Consider the following 12,858-nt stretch of genomic DNA (forward strand, 5'->3'; position numbering starts at 1 on the left):
AAGAACAAGAGACTTACTAGCGCCACGGAATTCCCGACACTTGATTTGTGTTGTTTGCCCTTTTTTGGGTCTTGAATCTTGAGAGAACCTTGAGAGGATGTTCCTAGGGTTCTAAGGTCTGAAAATAGTGAAAAGAAATGACTTAAAATGGGTTGGAGTCATCCTATATAGGTCCAAATATCTTAAACCGACTTAGTGGGCCCCATAGAGAGGTGCTTGGCGCAGTCTCGCGAAAACGCGAATATCCCTCTACTCCGAGATCGTATCGATGAACGGTTTAATGCGTTGGAAACTAGACTCATAGATATTTAATTTGGTTGGTAGATCACCCCGTAATTCCTTGTAAATTATGAGAAAAGATTAGAAACATTTGACCTAATGTTTAAGTAAAATTATGAACCTAAGTTGCGACAACTTTTGTCGACTTTTGTTTCATAACTCGTTTGACTTCAAGACTTATGATACGGATATTATATGATTAAAATACCTTCATAAATGACCTCTTGAGTGTATTAAGCACCGCTAGATTACCTGAAAATTCGAGTTACAACATCCTTGATTCGTTTAACTTCTAATACTGGTTAATCACCCTTATACACTCTTGTATCACTTAAGACCAATAGGATTGACTTCTTATCATCTCAAAGATAATTCCTTCTTGGATTTATGTTAACTAATATATGGCATGAACTAACACATGTGGATATGGGTTGTAACACCCTCCCCCCTTAGGAACATTCGTCCTCGAATGTAAGGGTTTATGGGGAGTTTAAATCATCGTGGATTCCAATGGAAATTTCCGATCAATTTTCCCCTATAAAATGGTCACTAGCAAAACTTGCAAGTAATTAATCCCAACATATGGCTTCACAAGGCTACACAAAGCATTATGCGTATTTACATTATCTACATATCACCATTTTGTATTAAGGAGGAGTATTCTCAAATTATTGCTTACCTCATAGAGCCGTTTCACCTTCCAATGTATTCTGTCTTCCACCAGCATCCTTGTTATCTTTATTCTGGAATAAGTAAGGGTATTTAGACTTCATCTCCTCTTCTGCTTCCCATGTCATTTCTTCCATATTTTTGTTCCTCCACAATACTTTGACGGAAGCTACATCTTTTGTTCTCAGCTTGCGGACTTGCCGATCTAATATCGCCACTGGCACTTCTTCATATGATAGGTCCTCTGTAACTTGTACATCTTTGATAGGGATGACTCGAGAAGGGTCTCCAATACATTTTCTCAACATAGATACATGGAATACCGGGTGAACAAATTCCAATTCGGATGGCAATTCTAACTCATAAGCAACCTGTCCAATCCGTCGAAGAATTTTATACGGCCCGATATACCTTGGACTCAGCTTACCTTTCTTCCCAAAACGCATAATACCCTTCATTGGTGAGATCCTCAGGAAAACCCAATCACCAACCTCAAACTCTAGATCACGACGTCGGACATCAGAATAAGATTTTTGCCTGCTTTGTGCCGTCCTCAATCGCTCCTGTATCACTTTCACCTTCTCAATAGCTTGGTGAATCAAATCTGGCCCATATAATTCTGTTTCACCGACTTCGAACCATCCAACTGGTGATCTACATCTCCTCCCGTATAGTGCCTCATATGGGGCCATTTTAATACTGGAATGGTAGCTATTGTTATAGGCGAATTCTATGAGTGGAAGATGATCATCCCAATTCCCCTTAAAATCTAGAACACATGCTCGTAGCATATCTTCCAGTGTCTGAATGGTACGTTCAGCCTGTCCGTCAGTCTGCGGATGAAATGCAGTGCTGAGATTTACTTGTGTGCCTAAACCCTTCTGGAAAGACCTCCAAAAGTTAGCCGTAAATTGAGCTCCTCGGTCTGATATAATAGATATGGGCACACCATGAAGCCTAACAATCTCCTTGATATACAACTTCGCATAATCTTCAGCCGTGTAAGTTGTCTTCACTGGCAGAAAATGGGCACATTTTGTAAGTCGATCAATTATCACCCAGATGGAGTCAAACTTATGATAAGAGCGAGGTAATCCAATAATGAAGTCCATATTAATCACCTCCCACTTCCAGGTCGGAATCTCTATATTTTGAAGCAATCCACCGGGTTTCTGATGTTCTATCTTTACTTGTTGACAATTGGGACACTGGGCCACAAATTCTGCAATAGACTTCTTCATATTATCCCACCAATACTGCTCCTTGACATCATGATACATCTTTGTCGAGCCGGGATGGATGGAATATCGGGATTGATGAATCTCATTCATAATCTTCTCTCGCAACCCTGCCACATTAGGCACACACAATCGGCTCTGGTATCTCAGTGCCCCATCTTTTCCGATCCCAAAAGCCATACTTTTACACTGTTGAATGCTTTCTCTTAATCGTACTAAGATAGGATCTTCATATTGTCGTGCTTTTACCTCGGCTACCAAAGATGATTCTGATGTATTCTGTACAGTAACACCTCCGTCATCAGAGTCTAACAATCTGATTCTCATATTGGCTAGCTGATGAAGCTCTTTAATCAACCCCCATCTACCTGCCTCAATATGTACTAAGCTTCCCATTGATTTACGGCTGAGAGCGTCTGCCACAACATTGGCTTTACCGGGATGATACAATATCTCGACGTCGTAGTCTTTCAATAATTCAAGCCACCTACGCTGCCTCAAATTCAACTCTTTCTGCTTGAAGATGTATTGTAAACTCTTGTGATCTGTGTAGATGTCAACATGGACGCCGTATAAGTAGTGCCGCCATATCTTCAAAGCATATATTACTGCAGCCAATTCCAAATCATGGGTTGGATAATTCTTTTCATGCTTCTTCAATTGTCTTGATGCATAAGCAATCACATTCCCATGCTGCATCAATACGCACCCCAAACCTATACCTGAGGCATCACAATATACCACATAATCTTCTGTTCCTTCAGGAAGAGTGAGCACTGGTGCAGATGTCAATCGATTCTTCAGCTCCTGAAAACTACGTTCACAAGTGTCAGACCACTGGAATTTGGTAGCTTTTTGTGTTAACTTAGTCAATGGTGATGATATAGAGGAAAATCCTTCTACAAACCGCCTATAATATCCTGCTAGTCCTAGGAAGCTGCGGACTTCTGATGGTGTTGTAGGTCTCGGCCAATTCTTTACTGCATCGATCTTCTGAGTGTCGACACTAATACCCTCATCAGATATCACATGGCCAAGGAATGCTACTGAGTTCAGCCAGAATTCACATTTGGAGAGCTTAGCATATAACTTACGATCCTGAAGCGTCTGTAATACTATCCGCAAGTGGCCCGCGTGTTCCGCCTCCGAACGAGAATACACTAGAATGTCATCAATGAATACAATCACGAACACATCAAGATAGGGCCTGAATATAGTATTCATGAGATCCATAAAAGCTGCTGGGGCATTTGTTAGCCCGAACGACATCACCAAGAACTCAAAGTGCCCATATCTTGTCCGGAAGGCCGTCTTTGGAATATCTTTCTCCCTAACCCTTACCTGATGATACCCTGAACGTAAATCAATCTTGGAGAAATACTTGGCACCCTGGAGTTGGTCAAACAGGTCATCAATTCTTGGAAGTGGATACTTGTTCTTTATAGTAGACTTATTCAACTGTCGATAGTCGATACACATCCGTAACGACCCGTCTTTCTTCCGCACGAATAGGACTGGTGCACCCCAAGGTGAAGTGCTAGGCCTAATAAAGCCCTTATCTAGCAAGTCCTTCAACTGCACCTTCAACTCTTGCAACTCTGCCGGGGCCATTCTGTATGGAGGAATAGAGATCGGTTGAGTGTCAGGCAACACATCAATGCTAAACTCAATCTCCCTTTCAGGAGGAAGGCCTGGGAGTTCATCTGGGAAAACATCTGGGAATTCGTTGACCACAGGGATTGATTGTAAAGTAGGCGGTTTCGCCTCCGCATCCCTAACGCGAACGAGATGATAAATGTAACCTTTTGAGATCATTTTCCTTGCCTTAAGATAGGAAATAAACCTACCTTTCGGTGTAGCAATGTTCCCTTTCCATTCAATGACGGGTTCACCCGGAAATTGGAACCTAACCATCTTCGTACGACAGTCAACATTTGCATAGCATGAGGCCAACCAGTCCATTCCCATTATCACATCAAAATCAACCATTTCTAACTCAAATAAATTTGCCGAGGTTTGACGACTACAAATCATCACAGTGCAACCTCTATATACCCTTCTAGCAATCACAGAATCTCCTATCGGAGTAGATACCGCGAGGGGTTTACTTATCAATTCAGGTTCAATGCCAAACTTATTAGCCACAAAGGGTGTAACATATGATAATGTAGATCCCGGATCAATCAGCGCATATACATCATAAGAAAACACAGATATAATACCTGTAACAACATCTGGAGACGACTCGAGATCCTGTCGACCTACTAGAGCATAGGTTCAATTTTGAGCACCACTCGAACTCGGCACTGCACCCCTACCCCTACCACGACCTGTCGACTGCTGAAAACCCCGTGCTGGAGGTCGAACTGATGAGGAAGAACCAGACACAGATCCAGTCGGCTGAGCCATACCATCACCTCCTCTATTAGGACAATCCCGCATCATATGGCCAGGCTGCCCGCACGAATAGCATGCATCAGAACCTCGACGACACAGTCCAAAGTGGGCCTTGCCGCACTGATCACAATGTGGTGTTGGGGGTCTCATCTGACTAGTATCCCTGTGATGTTGCGAGCCAGATGCCCGCGAACTCTGACCTGGACCAGAATAGGATCGATCATATCGAGGCCTCTGAAACTGTGGAGGAGCACTAGCTACAGGTGGCGCCGAACTCCTCGAAAACTGTGGCCTGATGCGGCCTCTGAAGTCATCAGAATACCCTGCAAATCTCGCCCTCTTATGCTGGCCCCTATCCTGCTCCCTAACTGCCCTCTGCTGGCGCTTACGATCCTCTAGGGTCTGGGCATAAGCTTGAATACGGGAAATATCCATGCCCTCCACCAAGGAGGCTGTCGTACACTCATTTATTAGATGTGGTCCCAACCCATTCACGAACATATGCACCCTATCACTCATCTCGGCCACCATATGGGGAGCATACCTTGCCAAAGAATCAAACTGCATACTGTACTCTCGCACACTCATATTACCTTGTCTAAGGTTCAAGAACTTATCAGCTCTAGCTCGTCGTATCTCAACTGGCAAGTAGTGACGAAGAAAGGCCTCAGAAAATTCCTTCCACACAGCTGGAGGAGGGTTCGGACCCCTGGATCTCTCCCAACTATCATACCAGAGAACCGCTAAATCCCGTAGCCGATAAGAAGCCAACTCTACTGCCTCTGTATCACTAACATGCATAACCCGAAGTGTACGATGAACCTGGTCAATAAAAGTCTGTGGGTCCTCCTTCGGGTCTGATCCGGTAAACACTGGAGGGTCTAAGTTAATAAAATCACGAACTCTTGTACTAACTGGTTTCTCAGCAGCACCTGTATTCTGCCTCTGAGCCTGAGCAGCTACCAAGCTAGTCAATAACTGCAAAGCACTCCGCATATCCTGGTCTGGAGTGCCAGACGGAGGAACTGGAGGCGCTGGGTGCCTTCTAATATCCTCTGGAGGAGATGGAGTAGATGAGGTATGAGAGGGCATCTCACTTTGAGCCTCACTTTGTCCTGCTCTGACTTGGGGAACCTGACTGGTACCCTCTCCCGCTGCTGTATCAAGCCGTCTACTAATCGTTTGCTTCCTAGTCGAAGGCATCACTGAAAAAAACAAGGTGAATATTAGAGACGAACACTTACGACTCAACTCTACGCACGATCTAGATTCAGGAAGAAGGTAACAACCCTAGATGTCATGTAGCCTCCTGATTATAAATGTGGCGCGCTACACATCCATAATCAAGACTCTACTAGACACGGCTCATAGACAACCCCTAGGACAGACTTGCTCTGATACCAAGTTTGTCACGACCCAAACTGAAGGGCCATGACTAGCACCCGACCACACTTGCCGAGCACCAACGTACATTTCATCTAACCTTCATTATTATCTTTTAAGGCTGACGAGATCAATATAAATGGTAGACCTAGATCATGGACAACCAGCAATAAAATATGACGGCATGAAAATACATAGCAGGGGATGACCAGACAATCAAGAAACTACGTATAAGGTATGAGCTACCACGCTACTATGAAAGACTATACAACAAAAACTAGCCGACAAGGCATACCAAACTATACATGAGCCGACACCTGTCTATGAGCCTCTAAAAGAACATAAGTGTTGCAACATAGCCGGAACAGGGCCCCGACATACCCATAATGTCTATAACAAAAATTGCATACCAAGACCAAGGCAAGTCCGGAGAAGGGATCTCGCCAATCACCGCTGAACTAGACAGTCTACTGTGGTGGGGGAGCTGCACCTGCCTGTCTATCAGGACCTGCAGCACGACATGCAGCGTCCACAAATAAAAGGACGTCAGTACGAATAAAGTACTGAGTATGTAAGGCAAGGAACCATAAATGCGATCAGTAATGTAAGCAAGGATAGAGAATATACAACCTGTAACATCTTAGTACCTCTGAGGGCTACTTACATGAAATGCATGATACATATGTATAAATACATAAACCTTTAAAGCATTCGCCTCTGTGGGCATCATCATCATCATATCGTACCCGGCCATAATAGGCTCGGTAGAATCGTACCCGGCCACGTGGAGCTCGGTAAAACCCAACTGATCAGTGGTTGCACAATAGGTGCCGTACCCGGCCAACTATAGCGTGGCTCGGTAGAGTAAAATAGATACATATATATAATGCATGCTCGACTCATGGAATCACATTCTAAACCTTTCGGAGTGACGTAAGGTCGGTATCCTCTGTACACGTTATTAGGACTAACTCTTCACTATGAACCTTATAAGAATCAGGAAGTACCAATAACATTGATAACATAAGAATAAGAGAAGCAACATTAACATCAATCGTTCCATAAGAGGGAAAACAATGTAAGTACTGCTAGCTTCTAAGAGTAGAGTATCTTTGGAAGCTCGTTCATTACATTATGTACAATCGGAGTCGTGCAAAAGAAGGAAAGGGATAGCCTCACATACCTTGTATATACTGCCCCAATATCAAGCTATGCAATTGTCAAAACTCCTTAGTCTACAATAAGAGAAACGATACTATCGTTATCATTTAAGCGTCATAACTATTATGTATCGACCACAACCTATTTTACGATGAAACGGACAACACCTCCCCTATATATATGACCTCACACCATTCAAAACAGTCACCAAACAGCCCAAACAACATCAATAATAAACATATTGAGCCTCCCAAAATAGTCCACACATAGCCTAATCACTCCATACATACGACGACCACCGTAGTCGTGTCAAACAACCTGGAAATGTTACGAATAACTATCAGCCCATAACCCTATATATATATGGTGTTTCTCCACACCCTTCCTCCTCCAAAACTCCATAAGATAGTAGTAAAATACGCAGCCCAACAACAACGCAAAACAGTCCACAAAACAATAACATTACTACCAAGCCTTTCGATATATATCTCACAAGTTCTAGCTTCAATGGCTTAGCCGCAACTTGGATAATCTTAAATACATATAGAGTAAGAGGTTCCTTACCTTTATACAGAAAGAACAACTCCAATTTGACCTTAAATTTCCATGAAATATCCCTCCAATGCTGCCACAACAACAAAAAAGCGAAACTAGCGATCAATTAGTGTTTTTCGGCACTAGAATCACTTTAGAAGGCTTGAAATCACCTAGGATTGATATTAAGAACATGAGGGAGTATTTACAGAACATAAACCCTTTAAAACCACCTCCCACACGAGCTGGAATGACACAAAAATGAGCAACAACAAGAAGAACAAGAGACTTACTAGCGCCACGGAATTCCCGACACTTGATTTGTGTTGTTTGCCCTTTTTTTGGGTCTTGAATCTTGAGAGAACCTTGAGAGGATGTTCCTAGGGTTCTAAGGTCTGAAAATAGTGAAAATAAATGACTTAAAACGGGTTGGAGTCATCCTATATAGGTCCAAATATCTTAAACCGACTTAGTGGGCCCCATAGAGAGGTGCTTGGCGCAGTCTCGCGAAAACGCGAATATCTCTCTACTCCGAAATCATATCGATGAGAGGTTTAATGAGTTGGAAACTAGACTCAAAGATCTTTAATTTGGTTGGTAGATCACCCCGTAATTCCTTGTAAATTATGAGAAAAGATTAGAAACATTTGACCTAATGTTTAAGTAAAATTATGAACCTAAGTTGCGACAACTTTTGTCGACTTTTGTTTCATAACTCGTTTGACTTCAAGACTTATGATACGGATATTATATGATTAAAATACCTTCATAAATGACCTCTTGAGTGTATTAAGCACCGCTAGATTACCTGAAAATTCGAGTTACAACATCCTTGATTCGTTTAACTTCTAATACTGGTTAATCACCCTTATACACTCTTGTATCACTTAAGACCAATAGGATTGACTTCTTATCATCTCAAAGATAATTCCTTCTTGGATTTATGTTAACTAATATATGGCATGAACCAACACATGTGGATATGGGTTGTAACAAGAAGCCCCGATGCCCCGGTTAGAAGGTGCGAGCAGTTGGGGTTGGTGGGTATGAGGAGAGGTAGATGGCGGCCTAAAATGTATTGGGGAGAGGTAATCAAGCGGGATATGGCAATTCTTCAAATCTCCGAGGACATGGCCCTCGATAGGAAGCTATGGAGGTCGAGCATTAAGGTTGTAAATTAGGAGGTAATTGAGTGTATTTCTAACTTGTACTAGTGTGAGGCTAGTATGATAGGATTTTGTCTTAGACTTCTAATGGTCAATGTTGTGTTCACACTACTCTTCCATTTTCATAGTGCCGGGCCTTATTTGTTGGTTATTGTATTTGCTTTTTATCTATTTACTGGTTCTTGTGATGTTATTATTATTTCTATAATTTTTGTTGATGGTACTGATATATTGTCTCTTTTCGTCTTCTTGATCCAAGAGTTTATTGTAAACAACCTCTCTATTCCTCGGGGGAGATAAGATCTACGTACACACTACCTTTCCAAATCTCACTTGTGGAATTTTACTGGATCGTCATTATTGTTATTGTTGTATTAGATGAATTTATAAAACAAATATAAGATTTGCGTCAAACTTACTGTTCTATCGAAACCATAAGGAGTCCGGAACAAAAGTGTGATTCTTTTGGACTCAAAGAACCATAATAGGTGAAAAATAAAACTGGAAACCATAATATATATAGCGCGGTATTGCAATACCTTAATGGAACGTTTGTTTGTTAAGGCATAGCGCGATGCAATACCGCGCTTTATTTGAACTGAAATGGGCGGGAATGTATAGCGCCCTATATAAGGGCGCTATACCTACATAAATAAACGGGCCATCTCCTTCCCACAAAAATAGAACATCCCCCCTGATCGAGTCCAACTCTAAATCACTACAAAGTGGCAAGAGCGGTTGATGCAGCTTTTACCCGAGATGGTCGGGATCGAATCCACAAGGATCTAGATTGATTGGAATTTGGATTCCTATCTAAACTAGCAGTGCGTAGTGCTCTTAGTTACTCTTCCAATCATAATTTTTGTTTGTTACTTCTAATTTATACTAATGAGATGCTAAATTAGACTAAGAGTGAATGCTTGTAAGGTTTTCTAAATGATTAAAGAGGCACTAGGGAAGTGACTTTCTCCTAGGTGAATACTTGACGGGATCTAAGGCCTACGGCGAAGTTGTTATGTTGGGGATTGCGATATAGCCAATGCACGGAACTACTCACTCTATACCTCTCGGTAGCTTGAGTGACTTGACCTAATTGACTTTCTCAAGACCAATTGGGTGTCAAAATTTGTACAACATATAGGCTCAAGTCGGGTATTACTATCTCTAGGTTTAACCCTTTAATTGGGGCTATTAATCTCTTGATTACATCCCAATTCCTTGTTGGACTGATTTTCCTAGACTTAAGCTCTCTTTCTCAAGAAGAGCCCAAGTCAAATAGGCACAAATTAATGTTTGCAACCACTAATTCAACATGGAAAACACAAATCAGTCCAAATATCAACTGCCCATAAACACCTAAGCCTTAAATCAAAAGACCCATCAACTACACATACTAGGATTGAGCCACAACCCTAGCTAATGGGTCTAGCTACTCATAATAATGGAAGAAAATAGATAAATAGATGAAGAATAACCCATATAATTTGATTACAAACTAAGAAATTAAAGATTCAGTGTTAAACTAGCTACAAATTACTCAAAATGGAACAAAACCGTCGTTCACGTGAAATGTGAAAAGAAAGTATTTATACTAGGCCGAATTTTTTGGACAAAAATACCCCTGACGGAGGTATTGCGGACCGCGGAAAAAGTACCGCGGCCACGATGAGGCTATTTGGCTTGACTTTTCATTCTCTGAATCTGGCCACCGCGGGCCGCATAAAATGCTCCGCGGCCGCGGTGGCTTCACTGAGGTCCGCACAAAATGCTCCGCGGACTGCGTTGGCTTCAATTGTCCAAACTCCCAACTTTCTGAAACCCCTCTCCGCGGACTGCATAAATGGATTGCGGCCGCGAAGAGGCTTCTGTGACCGCGAGAAATCCTCCGCGGACCGCACTACTTTAAGCTCCAAAAGTGCCGCTCTTTGAACTCTTCCACCATGGACCGCACTAAATGGCCTGAGGCCGCAGGGAGTTGCAACTGCAGTGAATTTTATGTTGTAGCAGTGCCTTGAGTTGTTCTTGGTACTTGTGCATGTTTCATTCCTTTTTGAGCTAGTTTTGACTACTTGTCATTTTTTTGACCAAACCCTGCAAACAAGTACAACATGTAAGCCTTTGGGATTGTTTGTATACATTTTTAATCCAAAACTCAAGTAAAAAGGAGTGCAAAATGAACTACAATCCCAAGTTATCAACTCTCCCAAACTTAAGCTTTTTCTTTTCCTCAAGAAACTAAAATAAGTCCCACCTCCTTAAGAGTAAAACCAAGAAAATTCAGCTGATCTAAAGTGACCTCATCTAGCATCAATTGGGACTAACAATTGCTCTCAAATCAAATGAATCATTAACAACATTCAACCTTTAAAGCACCATGGTTTTAGTGCGACACAAGAGCATCAAGAGTTAACTCAACCCATCAAGGAATTCTTTCTACTACTTTGGTCTTTATGGAACCCAAACTCATACTCCTCAACTCTCCATAAGCAAACCTCACTTTTAGGTTGTAGCACTCAGAACGAGGATTGTGGGAAGCACACTCATCTCTCTCAAAGAAAGGTCACAAGTCCGGCTCTAAGTACCATTAGCTTGCCCCTTATGTAAGTCACCATTAATGTAAGCTTCATTCAACTCAAGATCATATAGGGCTTTTGTGGAGATATAGTGAAGGCTTTTGGTTCAGGGTAGAAAATATTTGGTCTAAGTAGGTTCCATCTTCCCTTAAGCACTTCATTTGCTTAATTTTGGCACATATTCTCTTGAATTTTTAAGTCATTTACTTCTTTCTTAGGGGTTAGAGAGACACACTATCACTCTTTCTTGTTCATTTCAAAACTTTTTCTCCTTTCTAAACTTTCCTCACCTTTCATATCTTTACTTTTTTTGAATCCCTTCATTTCTTCTACATTGTTCATTCTTTTTGACTTTTTGATTTTCTTTCTCTTTTATTGCCTTTATTTTTCTTCATTTTGTACCTTTTACCACTTTGTTGCATTCCTCGCCTCTTCCCTCAAACTTATTCTTGTTTCTTGTGCTAAGGAAAGATCGGGTGCCAAGAGAGGGTCTTTTTAGAACGGGTAAAGGCTTGTATCTTGGTCTTTGAAATAAAAAGGGATATGGTTCAAAAGGGTTGACTAGGGATATTATCATTGGTAGGTTATGGAAGTTTTCAAGATATCATTCGGATCAAGGAGAGCCTATAATCACTTCTCAAGTCAAACTACACTTAAAATTTCTTCTAGAAAAACATTCAGGGCAAGTTCTAGACTAATGGCACAAGACTTGGACTTGAAACTCAAATTCTCACCGCACAAGCTATAAGATTGCTAAAGAGACACAGTCGGGGGCCCACAACAACGTTAGCTAAGATTTTAGAAACACGAATGGTCCCAAAAAACCACTTGATGATTATCGGCCAACACAAGAGTCTCAAGGTCACAATTTTCACCATCATATACACAACAATTTGTTTTTGACCATAAGATCAAAGGCAAATGTGTTAGGCCCAAGTGAAGCTTTGCTTGAGGCACTATTACTCATTAGCTACTATTTACACAAAACAAAAAGAAATCAGACTCAAACCCTTAAGAAGGTTGTCATGCCATCCATCATCCGGAAGAGCCACCCGGTTCATACAAATTCCACCTTTGGAAAGAACCGTGGCATTAAGAAAACCAAAGACTTATTGCACGCAAAACTCAAAACAAGAAGCTACGAAAATGAAGTAAGAAGCTATGAAAGAAAATGCGGAACGTAAAATGAATATGTACAATAGGGGATTTAGACGAATATACATAAGGGGGAAATAAATATATACATCATAAAGTAACTTTATATACAGACCAAGGTTGCAAAGTACGAAAAGTGCAATAAACTAGTTAAATTATATACATACCAAGAGTAAAAAGAAAGAATAATAAAAAGAAAGCTAGCATTGTCCTCAATGCTAACTAACCAAAAATAGCTCAATAAAAGATAGACAGTAAAGAAAAACTCCCTATTGGCCCTCTATCTGCATGGGGTCATGAGCC

Source organism: Nicotiana sylvestris, chromosome 10, assembly GCF_000393655.2.
Source record: "Nicotiana sylvestris chromosome 10, ASM39365v2, whole genome shotgun sequence".
In the NCBI taxonomy this organism is placed as follows: Eukaryota; Viridiplantae; Streptophyta; class Magnoliopsida; order Solanales; family Solanaceae; genus Nicotiana; species Nicotiana sylvestris.